This window comes from Myotis daubentonii, chromosome 11 (assembly GCF_963259705.1).
Source record: "Myotis daubentonii chromosome 11, mMyoDau2.1, whole genome shotgun sequence".
Classification (NCBI taxonomy): Eukaryota; Metazoa; Chordata; class Mammalia; order Chiroptera; family Vespertilionidae; genus Myotis; species Myotis daubentonii.
In genome coordinates this window covers 40,903,667-40,919,096 of record NC_081850.1, presented here as the reverse complement: position 1 = coordinate 40,919,096, position 15,430 = coordinate 40,903,667, and positions in this window count along the sequence as shown.

Below are 15,430 nucleotides of genomic sequence, written 5' to 3'. Positions count from 1 at the left end.
TCCTCCTAGTTGTAGAATTTCCACTCAGCCAGCCTTCCTGTGGTTCTGGATGATGTCCGTTCCGTCTTTTAGTTGTTTTTTGAAGTGGTTGTTCTAGGCAGCAATCTCCGGCGTTAACCTATGCCGCCATCTTGGTTTCCCCAATCTATAAGCATTCTTATACATATCTTCTGCTAGTTTTCATGGGATATATACATACATTCAACTTTAGTCAAGATTGCCAGTTAGTTTTCTAAAGTTGTACCAAGTTATACTCTAAAACAGCTGTACATGAGAAATCCAGTTATTCCTTATTCTTCCAATATTTGGTATTGCCTTTTTCATTTTAAAAATTCTGGTGGAAGAATTGTCTTTTTCCAGTGACCAATGAAGTCAAGCACCTTTTTACATACATATTGGTCATTGGATTTTTTTCTGTTTTGGACTGTGAGTGTAACTTTTTTACTCGTTTGTTTAATGGATAACTGCTTATTCCTTATTGATATGTAGGAGTTATCTATATTTTCTAGATTCTTTGTTCACAATGGTCAAAAACAGGAAGAATGTATCAATTTTTAAAAATATTTTAAATTTAAATAAATTTACTTGCATTCACAAACACCATGCACAAAATAATTAGCCAGTTATGAAGAGGTGATGGGTCCTAGAAGGACAATAAGAGCTTTGCATACTCCAGAGCATATTGTCTACTTGAAATTGCTCAAATGTCTCCATGTTAGCATGGTAACAAAAGAAGCTGATTTTTCAGGGACTGACTTCATGGGACATCACCAACTTCCCTGATCTAGACTCTAGGGACTTGATGCAGGTCCCTGCTACTGAGCTGGTCATCTGCAGTTGAGATGATTGGAATTAAGAACAAGGTGGTGACCTTTCCTGTTTCTATAGATTTTTCTGAAACCTTGTATTCTATTGTGACCCAAGGATAAGAGAAAAAAATGCCAAAAATTCACTCATATTGAACTTATTGCTATTCTCAGAGGATGAGTTTTGAGGTAAATATTAATTTGATTTATAACTTTAAGGAATATTATACTTCTAGTGTTATCATTCTAGTAGCTACAAAATAAAAATAGCTAACATGCTTGCACTAAGATCTTATCTCTCTACCTCACTTTTGTGGGTGAGAAATCTTAGAAGAGATAGAAACTCAGATTCAGTTATGGCTTAGTGTCTATTCCTGTGTGACTTAGGAAAAGTCAGTAAATTATGTGGTGAGTCAACTATTACACTCCTACCAGCAGGATCACGCTATGATTCGTAATTTCATGTTTCACAAGTCTTTTTTTATCCTTGAATATGGTATCTCCATTCCTCTCTATATTTTCTCTTTTAAAAAAGTGGGGGGGGGAGAATAAGACTGTCCCACTGGCCATTGCAACTAATTTTATCCCAATAAATTTCCCAGAAGTTTTGGGGAAAGAAAATTAAGATGTATATTAAGACCAAGAGGTCAAACTCTGCTTTCTAGGTCCAAGGAAAGCAAAATAGCTATTTAAATTCAAAGTTGTGAAATTTCAGGTTTCCCAATGCCAGTTTAATTACCATGCACTCTGTACACAAATTCTTCTATAACCCTTAGTAATTTGTGCTAGCACAGTGCTTTTTCTTTCTTTGTCAACCAACTTGTATCAAAGCATTTTGATGAGAAAAAAATATGTATATATCCTATATAATAAAAAAGTAATATGCAAATTGATCCTATCTACGGAACAACTAGTAGCTATGATGTGTACTGACCACCAGGAGCAGATGCTTAATGCAAGAGCTGCCCCCGTTGGTCAGTGTGCTTCCATAGGGGGAGCACCGCTCAGCCAGAAGCCAGCTCACGGCTGGCCAGTGCAGTGGCAGTGGCAGGAGCCTCTCCTACCTCCATGGCTCTGCTAAGGATGTCTGACTAACAGCTGTTCCTGGGCTGCCAGAGGGATCTCTGACTGCCAGTTTAGGCCTAATCCCCCAGGGAGCGGGTCTAAGCTGGCAGGTGGACATCCCCTGAGGGCTCCCAGGCTGCCAAAGAGATGTCTGTCTGCCAGCTTAGGCCTGATCCCCTGGGGAGCGGGCCTAAGACATCATTCGGACATTCCCTGAGGGGTTCCAGACTGCGAGATGGTGCAGGCCAGGCTGAGGGACCTCCCCAAGTGCACAAATTTTCATGCACTGGGCCTCTAGTCTATATATATAAAAGCCTAAGTGACTGAACGACCGAAAAACTGGTTGACCAGTTGCTATGACACACACTGACCACCAGGAGACAGATGTTCAACACACAGGATCAGCTCCCTCCTGTGGGGATCAGGCCAAAACTGTCTATCCAACATCCCCGAGGGATCCCAGATTGCAAGAGGGCACAGGCCAGGCTGAGGGATCCCACCAGTACACGAATCCATGCACCAGGCCTCTAGTGTATATATAAACTCATTTCAGGACAGTATTTGTTTGAGTAATAATGTTACTTATTCAAAAGCCCAATGGACAGGAACACATCTTTGCTAGAAAGAATATAAAATGGTACAGCCCTTAAAAGATAGCCTCTTAGTTCCTTAGAAAATTAAAATTGTCTTATGGTACAATCCTGCTATTGCCTTCCTAGCTACTTACTCAAATGAGTTGGCCAACCTATGGCTATAAAAAATCTGCACAAAAATGATTATAGCAGCTTTATTTACAATTGGCCAAAAATTGGAAGCAACCAAGATGTTCTTCAAGAAGTAAATGAATAAACAAATTGTTGCATATCCATACAATGGGATTTTACTCAACAATAAAAAGAAATGTGCCATCAAACCAGAAAAGGACATGGAGGAATCGTACATACCTATTGCTAAGTGAAATAATAAAGTCTGAAAAGGCTTTATAATTTATGGTTTCAACTCTATGACGTTCTGGAAAAGGCATATACTAGAGCAGTGATTCTCCCATGGTATGCCACAAGAATTTTAAAAACATGCAACACCTGACTATTTAGATTTTCAAATAAATAAATGACAACAGCCAGAACAATAGCTGTACAGTGTGAAGGAATAAATTATACCTATTTTTTGTCAGATCGGCAAAAAAATATAATACATTTTTTAGTGTGCAGAATTTGATTAATTAGTTAATACATTCATGAGATGAAAAAGGTTGAAAATTGCTGCTCTAGAAAGAATAAAAAGATCAGTGGTTGCTAAGGTTTTGGGGATGGAAAAGGGAATAAATAATTGGAGCACAGGAGATTTTTAGGCAGAAAACTGTTTTCTATGATGATATAATGTTATATACATTATCTATTTGGCAATATCCACAGAACTATACAATGTGAAGAGTGAGCCATAATATAAACTATGGCATTAATGAATAATAATATATCAATATTGGTTCACCAGTTATAATAAGTGAATCACACCAATTCAAAATAATAATAGGGAAGTCAGAGGTCAGGGGGAGGGGGAATATATGGGAACTCTGTACTTTCTACTCAGTTTTTCTGTAAAAATTCTATTAATAAAATAATCCCAGTAGACTATATAATTTCTAAGATTGATAGGCTAATTCAAAAAGTATTATATAATTAAGCCACATGAGTATTTTAAAGTACAGCATGTTCCCTATTAACATTTTTAACCCTCAAGGGTTTTATGGCATGAACAGTGAGATCCACATCCTTACTTTTAGTAATGATGTTATTTTCATCTTCTATTTGAACTCAATAGATTAAAAATGTAATTTAAAACATTTTTTAAATGGAAACAACTAGAAAAACTGGATCTCCATTTTATACCATATAAAAAATATGTGCTGATAGATCTAAGATTTAAATGAAAATTAATATATGAAACAAGAAAAACTTTTTTAAATGTTCTAGAAATAAGATATATAATCTTTGGGTTGGAGACTGCTCTCCATAATTAAAAGAGAGATATTTTTAATATATACAAATACAAATCCACATGTAAAAAATATAAACAAAATCATTAGGTCCTCACTAAAAGTTCAAAGTTTATTTTTATGCATTAACAAACGGCTGATCTCTGCCTTATAGCAGAAGCTTTAATAAATTGTTTGGGGTAAGGAGGGAAGCAAGTAACCTAAACAACAACAAAAATGGGTGAAAAATATGAAGATTCAGAGAAGCAAATCCAATAGCCAAATAAAAGGAAAAGTTCAACTTTATAGGAGTGAGGGAAGTTTGTTTAAAGAAACAAAGAATATCTCTATATAGCCATGGGACTGGTAATGGCTTTAAACTTTCTATAACAACTTATTGACAAGACTATTAGAAAATGACACTCTCATACATTGCTAGTGCTTGATTGTTTTTAATGCAATTTGGCAACAACTATGAAAATAAAATGGATACAGAAGAGGATATTTTAGTGGGGCAAGAAGAAAACCAAGAGAATGTAATCCTGATGAAGCAACAGCAGAAAAAAATTTCAGGAAGGAAGATGTGAAAAACACAGTGGCTTGCTAAAGCTTTAGATGGCCGTTTACAGTAGATGAGATTTCCTCACAAACCTCAGAAAAAATACAACCCTGACAAGACTTTGATTTTGGACTTGTAGCCTCCAGAACTCTGAGAAATTAAATTTCTGTTGGTTAAGCCACCCAGGCTGTGGTACTTCATCTTGGCAGCCCCAGCCAACTAATACAAACTTATTATCAACTAAGAACATCCTTGGTTAAATCCCCTTGTACAGACTTAGAGCCCAACTATCACTCCCTGTATAATTGATATTTCCCTTCAGAGAATGAAATGAATTAGCAAATTGTGAGTGTTGGCTATTGTCTTTTGTAATTCCCACTAAATTTGTAGGTCCAGTTTCCAGAGATAAAGTACTAGGTGTACCGGTTAATAATAGCAGATTTTTTGCCCTAACCACTTTGGCTCAGTGGATAAAGCATTGACCTGGGGACTGAAGGATCCCAGGTTCGATTCCTGTCAAGGGCATGTAACTTGGTTGCAGGCACATCCCCAGTAGGGAGTGTGCAGGAGGCAGCTGAATTGATGTTTCTCTTTCATCAATGTTTCTAACTCTCTATCCTTCTCCCTTCCTCTCTGTAAAAAGTCAATAAAATATATTTTAAAAAAATAATGGCAGGTTTTGTAATCAAAGAAAACATGATAATTTCAAGAGAAACATCAAAAGTGCTTTATTCAAAGTAATGTCCATTGCTGGCTATACATTACCCCGTCTTTCGGGAAATTTGTGGATACTGTCCCAATAGAACTTTTCTTGTTTTGAGGCAAACCATTCAGAGACCCAATTTTCTACTTCTTCATATGTTTTGAAGTCCTGCTCAGAAAGTGTGTGTGCCATCTATCAGAACAAGTGGTAATCTGAAGGAGCAAGGTCTGGAGAACACAGCGGGTGGGTTAATACTTCCCAGGCAAGATCTTTTAATGTGTCTTTAACTGGTTTTGAAGTGTGTGATGGTGCATTATCATGAAGCAAAATTACTTTGCCATGTCTTCTGGCACATTCTGGTCGTTTCATGATCAAAGCATGGTTCAAATTGATTATTTGTTGTCGGTAGTGATCAGTATTAATGGCTTTACCTGGTTTTAGAAGCTCATAATACACCACACCTTCCTGATCCCACCAAATGCAGAGCATTGTCTTCTTTCCGAAGCAATTTGGCCTTGCAGTCGATGTTGATGGTTGACCTGGATCAACCCATGATTTTGTGCATTTGAGATTCTCAAAATAAATCCACTTTTCATTGCCAGTCACAATTTGATAAAAAAAAAGATTTTCTTTCGTGACACTGAAGCAACATTTTACTGATGACTTTTCAGTTTTCCATTTGTCTTTCGTTCAGTTGATATGGTACCCATTTTCCTTCCTTTAAAATCTTTCCCATTGCTTGTAAATGATCAGAAATTGTGTGCTGAGCAATGTTTAATCTTTCTGCAAGTTGTTTTTGAGCTTAACACGCATCTTCATCCAATAATGCTTGTAATTGTTGGTCTTCAAACTTTTTCGGTTGAACTGGACTTTCTTTGTCTTTCACTCAAAATCATCACTTTTAAAGAGTTCAAACCATCATCCACAAGTATCTTGAGATGGAGCATGTTCACCGTAAGCTTCCCAAAGTATATGAAAACTTTTTTTTCAAAAGAAAGTAATGAATTAAAACTTCCTGCAAATGCTCTTTTTTTGGCATGAAATTCGACATTTTTAAGCATAAAAATAATCTATGATATTAACACCTTTAGCAAATTTGACATATGAAGTTTTGAAGCTTGTTTTCAATACAACAAAATAGCATACATATCAAATCGCATCTATATCAACATATATGTAACTCCATCTATTGAAAAAAATCTGCATTGTTAACTTGTACACCTAGTATACATCTATACTAATAAAAGCCTACGTGGTCCTCGTGCCCTCACGCCCTTGCACAACATCCTTATGTCATCACAAGATGGCCACCACAAGATGGCCATCAGGGGAGGGCAGTTGGGGGCGATTGGGCTGGCAGGGGAGAGCAGTTGGGGGTGATTAGGCCAGCATGGGAGCAGTTAGGCATCAATCAGGCCAACAGGGGAGTAGTTATGGGACGATCAGGCTGGCAGGCAGAAGTAGTTAGGGGCAATCAGGCAGGCAGGTAGGCAGGCAAGCAGTTAGGAGCCAGCGGTCCCGGATTGCGAGAGGGATGTCCGGCTGCCAGTTTAGGCCTGATCCCTGCAGTCGGACATCCCCCAAGGGATCCCAGATTAAAGAGGGTGCAGGCTGGGCTGAGGGACACCCCTCTCCCCCATGCATGAATTTTGTGCACCAGGCCTCTAGTCTATATATATAAAAATCCAGCAACAATAACACCATAACAACCATAATGACCAGTTGCTATGATACTCACTGTGGCCAGCAAACCACCTGATCAGGGGGTGGTGCCACCAGCCAACCTCCCGTGGCCCCTCTCCCAGCTGGCCCGCCCCTGATTGTACTCTCCCACCCCGATCAAGGGCATGGCCAGCCAGCCAAACAACCCCTCCCTTACTCCCAGCCAGCCATTCCCCCAATCAGTAGCCCCAGCACAGTAGGCCTGAAGCCCCTCCCCTCCTGGCTGGCCCCACCCCTGATCTCACCCCCCACCCCTATAGGGGCTGGGGCCAGCCAGCCAATCTCCTGCAATTCCTCCCACTGGCCGCCCCGCCCCTGATCATACCCCTCACCCCAATAGGGGATGGCGCTGACCAGCCAACCTCATGAGCCCCTCCTCCCAGCTGGCCCAACCCCGATGGGCCCCCACCACTTCTCCCCCTGACCAGCCCACAGCTCCTCCCCTTGGCCGGCCCTGCCCCTGATTGACCCCCCCCCCCCCCCCCCGCTTATCAGGAGCAGGCCAGCTGGCCAACCACCCATGGCCCCTCTTGCAGGCCGCTGGCCCCCAATCAGCACCCCCAACCCCATTTGGGGGCGGGACCGGCCGGCCCACCACCCACAGGCTCTTCCCATGGCCAGCCCCACCCCCAATTCAGGGTGGAGCCCACCAGCCAATTGCCCATGGCCCCTCCCCCCAGCCAGCCCAGCACTGATCATGCCCCAATTGGGGTGGGCTAGCTGGCCAACCTCCTGCCATCTCCTCCTCCCGACAGGCCCAGCCCTGATCTGCCCCAATTGGGGCCAGTCCAGCCAGACCCCACCCTTGCATGAATTCATGCATTGGGCCTCTAGTATATTATAAAAGAGAGAAGATATGATGTATGATGGATTTGTGTGAAAAATCTGTATTTGTCCAAAAGGTATTCCTCTTTGCCTCCTTACTCCTCTCCATTGACCCTCCCTCCATGATATAACAGAGTTGGACTAGATGTTCACCTGGTCTTACAGGAGCCAACCTAGATGGGTCAGAATGCCCCTCCCCCATGAAGCAGTTGTCTGGCATGCCTGTAGAACTTTAGATAAAGCCCATCATCAAACCCCTTGGTGTGCAGGCCCAGAACTGCTTGCAGTGAAAAAAGAAAGTTATCTCAGCAATGGAGAGTAAAGATGAATTCGCTTTGCTCTATTTTGGATAAAGAATAGATGCATAATAGAATAACCCTTTCACTGATCTTTGTCGCTTCATATTCTGAAGTATTTATTATTATGAAGAGTTTTTAAGATATTTTGCCCAGAGTATATGGTTATCTCTGCTTTTGCAAGACCAGATGCAACCAGGGTTTTGCAACAACACACCACAATTTTTCTGCATGTGTAATGATGACTTGGAATTTAAGGACAATTTAAAAAATGGAATGATTTGAAATGTCTTACAATACCATAATTGTACAATAATTGTGACTGCTGTGTAGCTAGAATATAAAATGATCCTATTAATTTTTTAGATGTTTTATATTTATTATACACCTTTCCAAATGTGGAAGGTCATGAAACTATTGTAGAGTAAGCATCAAAAAGTAAGCCAAAACAGGGGGGGCAGGGAGGAAAGCAACATGTTTTATAACCAAGATCATGTGCAAGCTCAACGCCAAACATGCAAATTCTAACATTTCCCCTAAATCTGCTATGTAACAAGGAGTCTTTTGGAGAGACTAAAATAAGCAAAATATGAAAAGGAAACAATTCTAAATTCTCCATGTGATAGCTGGGTTCAGAAGAACCCGGAGAAATTCAAAATTAGCCAATGGATTTACAGTGGCAACCCAGAGAATTAAAGATCCTTAGGTTTCAACAGCAGCCCTTCTTCATATTTTAAACTACATCCTGTTGCCTATAAGGTTTTGCATTTTTAAGAGGCTGAGGCAGGTGCTTGCAATATGCACATTGCAGTTTAATTTCCATCTGGCTGAACAAGAAGTCAGCTGCCTGGAGCTGGGTTATATTTGCTCTGGACACAGGTAAATTTGTTTAAAGTACTCTAAGTGTAAAGAGAAAAAGGCTTAGTTGGAGAAAGAGGGAGCACACAAAAACTCATTGGGATTAGAAATGATGGGTTAGGCAAATACTCTTTGTAGCATTTGATATTTGCAATATGGAAATGAATGCAGATCATAAGAACTGTCTCATGGACTTCTTAAAATGCATTGTCTCTTAAACTTCCTTTAAACTGAAACATCTAAGTTACATTTTTATGCAGCTTGAGTGTACCAAGTTTAATGTCACTGGGAGATATTTTTTAAAAACTCTATAGATGGGGGTTTTGTGGAAACAAGTGCTGCATTGAAGAGAACTATTGTATAGTGAACGTCACGGCCAATGGAAGAGACTTTCTGAGAAAATTAAGAAGGATTTATTTTGTGAAGAAACCTGCTTTGCAGAAGGAGTTACCAATTTCAGGATGTCTAACTATGGTTTCATGAATCATGACTTTAAAGTTTGCCTCAGAGTGAGGAAGAGGAAGAGGAAGGGGAAGAGGAAGAGGGAGCTTTTCAGGGGACTGCCTAGTCCTGTCAGAACCTAAGAAAAGGGAAGATACCACCGTTCCTTTTCTTGAAATAGCTGTATCCCCCAACCCTCATGGGCAGTTCCGTTTTAACACGGCAGATGCTTAAAAGTGATAGGTGAACTGAAACAACAACAAACAACAACAACCACAAAACACAGAAAGCTTTTTAAAAAAATTACTCATTTCACTTTAAGGAGAAGTGGTAAAAAAGCCACAGATTTCCCCATTGGAAGGCACTCAGAGCTGCTTAAAATACTTGTATCTTGAAGACGCTGCAGTTCTTATTAAATTACAGTGAAGTTATTTCAGCTCTCTAAACATGTTAGTCTTTATTTCTAAGAAGATTTTAAGACTGATGTCTAGGGCAAGGCGTTCTCTGACTTTGAACTGCTCTTTATTGAAATCTATTCATAGTTTAAAATCCAGCTCAAAAGCCAATCCTCTACAGCAATATTTTCAACCAGTGTGCTGTGGCACACCAATATGCTGCAAGCATTTTTCAACATGCAATATCTACTTAGTCAGGGGGCACTGACCTCTTTTCCCTTATATTGTCAAATAAAAAAAAAATGACAGCAGACAACACAACAATAGCTGTCTGGGGTGAATGAATTGAAATTATAGCTATTTTCTTTTGTCAGATCGGCAAAAAAATATATTTTGGGGTGTGCTGCAGAATTTTAGCAATTATTTGAAGTGTGCTGTGACATAAAAAGGTTGAAAATCACGGCTCTACAGCATAACTTCAAGTCTCTACAGAAAGGGGTGTGGCTTCTCTGGAAAGCAAACAGCACATTGGTTGGATCTGGAACACAGATTCAGGCAACTTGAATTTTAATACACCTGTTTTCATATTGTCTCTCCCCTTCCCCGACTAGATGGCACTTCTTCAGGATGCATTCTTATACCCAGACTGTCCAAGGGTTCGCACATTGTAAGGGTGCGCACACATAAAACGAAGCATTTATTCAATTATTTGGCAAAATGATTCAGCTCTAACCAGTCTCTATGTGTTAGTTCTCCTAAAAATGTTAGCAATCATAAGTGCTATTCTAGGCCCTGGGTAGCTCAGTGAAAAACAGGCCAAAAAATCTACCACCCCCACAGAATCTACATTCTTAATGGTGCGAGTAGTTAGGATATGTCAGAGAATCTACTCTGAAAAAAAAGCTTACTTTTTTCCCTCCTGATGGAATTTCCAAATAGTCTACTCTTAAATAATACAGGCTGTCATTCCTACTTTTAAAAAGTTGGTGTGTTTTTTTTTTTAATAATCTTCACTGAGGATATTTTTTTCCATTGATTTTTAGAGACAGTGGAAGGGAGGGGGGGAGGGAGAGAGAAAAGGAAAAAAGGAAGGAGAGAGAGAGAGAGAGAGAAACATGGATGTGAGACACATCAATTGGTTGCCTCCTGCATGCACCCGGACCGAGCTGGGATCAAACCTGCAACCCAGGTACGTGGGAATCAAACTTGAGACCCTTAGGTGTGAGGGTAGGGCGGGGGGAGGAGAGAGGCTCTCTAACCATTCAGAAACACTGGCTAGAGCAAAACCACTCCTATTTCTAACCGATCAGTTTAAGCAACTACAGTATGATGTTCATTAAGAGCCTGTTGCCCTATCCTTCAACTGAAATACTATTTTGCAGGTTCAGGGAGAAACTCTCCCTTAGTATCATTTCTGTGGAAAAACACAAAACATGTTTTTATAAAGTAAGACTATCTGAGTTTAATCTCTTGCCTTAATGTAGAAAAAACACACAACAATAACCAAGAAACTAAAAATGGGACGATAACAATGGTCAAATATTTTCTTTGTTTTATTTTGTTTTGTATTTTCCCTTCTCGTCCACAGTTAAGAGCTAAGACCATGATGACTTGCCCCTTCCTCTCCCATTCTCTGCCTCATCCTCACATGTATCTTGAGCCTAACAAGTCCAATTTCTCTACCACTTCTCACATAATCTTGAGTCCTCTTGTGCGCATTTGCTCTTCCTGTTCCCAGTAAAAACACTTCCCCTTTTCCCTAAAATCTTTGCATCCTTTAAAGTCCAGCTGCAACATGTACTATATACTCCTTAACTTTCAAACTCAGTCTTTTAAATAATTGATCATATTCTTGTTTTTATTAGTACTTAATAGTTCCGTAATCTCAGAAAAAACTCCTTTTAGAGCATCCACTGTGTTTTAATGTCTCTTTAATTTAAACCTAAAAAAATGTCCTGTTAGAAATTATTACCATCTCCATTTTTCTGTTGATAAAAATGAGATCAAGCTCACAGAATTTCAGACATTTTTTTTCCTTAAAGGAAAAGTGAATTAAGCGATAATATTTGAACTCATGTCAGTTTAATACTATAAATGACACATCTATCTACCCTATAGAACTGGGGTCAATATATAGTAAGTGTTTAGATTAATTTCTATTCACACAGTCTTATTCATAATCAGAAGAAAAGTTAGAAGCCTACAGTTATGACTTAAGAGGTTGATTATGCTGAACTACTTTTTTTTTATTTTTATTGATTTTTTACAGAGAGGAAGGGAGAGAGATAGAGAGTTAGAAACATCGATGAGAGAGAAACATCAATCAGCTGCCTCCTGCACATCTCCTACTGGGGATATGCCTGCAACCCAGGTACATGCCCTTGACCGGAATTGAACCTGGTACCCTTCAGTCCGCAGGCTGACGCTCTATCCACTGAGCCAAACCGGTTTCGGTGCTGAACTACTTTTTAATGAATTAGGTGTGAATATATAGTGACGTATGAGGTTGTCTGTGTAATTATGTGTTTGATATCTATCTCTCCGAACAAACTCTAAGTATCTTGATTTATTTCTTATTCATTCCATTTCCTAGCACAGTGCCTGGCACATAGGAGGTACTTAATAAATACTTGTTAAGTGAATAACGAATGATGAGATATCTCTATTAGAATGAGCTCATTTGTTCAAGAAATTCTTTAATAAGTAATCATACAGGACAGTCTGATCTATCCTCCACCACTGGGAAGCTGATAATGTTGTCTTACAGGAATTCAGAGGAAATCTACTAGGAGCGCTTGGACAGGATAAAGGTGAGCTGATACTGACCTGTTACACAAGCCCTGTGATTGAGCAACAGATATGGAAACTATATCTGTGAAATTAATTCTAGTTTCATTTTCAGCATTCTATCCTTTTTCTCCCTTTCATCTTAAAATGAAATCCATCACTGATAATTAATGAGAGGTTGACAATAATGAAGACTGGCTTTCTTGCTTAATAACCCCTTGCAGACATGTTATTAACTAACAGAATTTGGAGTCACCAGAATGGGATTTAGAATGAACTCATTGTAAGGAAAAATAAGTATTATTTGACTATAATTTTAAAAAACAGGTCTGGGAGGTGGAGGTGGGGTAGGTGGAGAGGAACATATTAAGGGTGAAGGGAAGAAAATCAAAGAGAAGGGAAGCACTGTTAACACTGCCTGACTTTGATAAGTTCCTGAGCAAATAAATACTTTACAAGGGACCAGTGCGGAACTCTGAAATTAAATGAGTAAGGAGGGAATTCAGTCCTTCATGGTAAATCTGATTTAACACCCTTGGTTTCTTTAGTGCTCTGGCTATGGTTGATATAATGTATCTCTCCAATCAATCAACAGTCTTTACTCATGATTCTGACACGTAAAACTCTGCAGGGCCTCGGAGGGCATGTGGCAAGAAATGATGTGATCGTGTTTGTTTATGGTCGACTAGCTGACTCCTTGTGATTTAAGACTGAAATTTAACAGATCCCACCTCTGAGTGTACTCAGCAACATATTGAGATTCCTGAGGCAGGGTGAGCTTTCCTCAAACAGGAAAATGGAAGCCAAGGCAGGCCAAGAGGGATGTCAGCAGCCCATGCCCGTCCTTGGCAACTTTTAGAGTATAAGCAGCTGTCATGCTCCAAGATTTTTACATTGAGTGATCTACCTTGCAGTAGTAGAAGTGCATTAGCTCTTATAACCAGGGTTAATCATTTAAGTTACAAAACTGAATTTGTTCTGTTCTGCTCTAGTATGGATGTGTGTGTGTGTGTGTGTGTGTGTATGTGTGTGTGTGTGTGTGTTTTCAACATTCCCTCCATATCAAGGTTCTTACATAGCAATAACTTAAATTTTTAAAATATTTTTTACCAAATAATATTTGGCAGTATTTCATTTGGAAAAGCTTAAAAACACTGGAGTAGTGGATTCTGTTACCGGATCTGGATCAAAGGGGACCACAGATATCACCTTATGTTCATTTTACTCTAGTTTCTGCATAGAAGCATTATTGGAAATTTACTAAACAACATGGTATACTAGTAAGTTTTTTCAAGAATAAGAAATCAAATAATAATTCAAAAAGGTACAGCTAATCATGGTCACTATTTATTTGAAGACCATTTTATATGAAAAATGCAACACCAGTACTGTTCTTACTAAAAGTAGAAACAGTTGTTTTTTAGTAATTCTCTATATTTAGAAGACATCTGAGAGTGCTTCAAGCTATGTTGTTGAATGGAATGTATAGTATATCCTATCTAATAATAGACAATGATTGAAATTGACTGTATCTTCGCTACACCTCCCATTGGCTAATCAGAGAGATATGCAAATTAGCTGCCAACAAAGTTGTCGGCTAATTTGCATATGTAGGCACGAAGCAGCGGAGCGAAGACTTGAAGGTGCCTCTGGCCACTGAAGCTGCGAGAGGCTTGAAGGCAGCTACCCGAGCAGCGAAGACTTGAAGGCGCCTCCAGCCGGAGCGAAGGCCTGGGTCCCGGGTGCCGGAGGAAAACCAGTGCTGGCAGCCACAGGAAGGGAAGGCCTGTTGCATGAATCTATTTGTGCAACAGGCCTCTAGTCCTATCTAATAAAAGAGAAAAATGGTAATTGGCGTACGACGATACCCTTTTCATTGGCTAATCAGGGCTATATGCAAATTAACTGCCAACTATGATTGGCAGTTAACTGCCAACAAGATGGCAGTTAATTTGCATATGTAGGCACAATGCGGGGAGGTGAAAGGGAAAGCAGGAAGAAGCCCCCTGCCACTGACAGTGATTGGAAACCGAGGGGGGAGCTAAGAGCTGGGGGGCAGGGCAAAGGCGGCCCTGGGGCCACCTTTGCCCTGCCCCCCAGCCATGATCGGAGAATCAGGAGCCTTTGCCGCCCTGGCCAGTGATAGCAGGAAGTAGGGGTGGAGCCAGCGATGGGAGCTGGGCACGGTCGAAGCTGGCAGTCCCAGGAGCTAGGGGTCCCTTGCCCGGGCCTAAAGCGTAGCCCACGATCGCGGGGCCGCTGCAGCTGCGGGTCCCCGCTGCCCGGGCCGGACGCCTCAGCCAGAGGCCTCAGGCCTGGTCAAGGGGCCGATCCGGTGATTGGTGATCGGAGGGTGATGAGGGTCAACTCCTCTGGCCGAGGCATCAGGCCTGGGCGGAGGGCTGAGCCAGGGATTGGGGGGATATGATGGTCCCCTTGCCCAGGCCTGAAGCCTGGGTCAGAGGCGTCAGGCTTGGGCGGGGGGTGGAGCAAGTGATCAGAGGGAGATGGGGGTCCCCTGCCCAGGCATGATTCCTGGGCCAGAGGATTCAGGCCTGGGCGGGGGCCAGAGCCAGTGATCAGGGGAAGATGGGAGTCCCCTGTCCAAGCCTGACACCTCTGGCGGAGGCATCAGGCCTGGCAAGGGGCCGATCGGGCGATCGGAGGGTGATGGGGGTCAACGCCTGAGGGCTCCCAGTATGTGAGAGGGGGCAGGCTGGGCTGAGGGACACTCCCCTCCCCACACACACCCAGTGCACGAATTTCGTGCACCGGGCCCCTAGTATATATATAAATGTAAGCTTACTTTTGAGTATAGATGGTAAAGTTTTCCTTATGCCAAGAATTATGTCACTGTGCCAATGAAATATATCAATGATCATCTGTAACTTTACCTTGTGATTACCTGATTCTTGAGATGGGACAGAGCCACCAGAAAGGGCAGGGGCGATAAAAAGTGCCTAGCATTTTCTTCTCAGACATGTAACTATGATGCCCT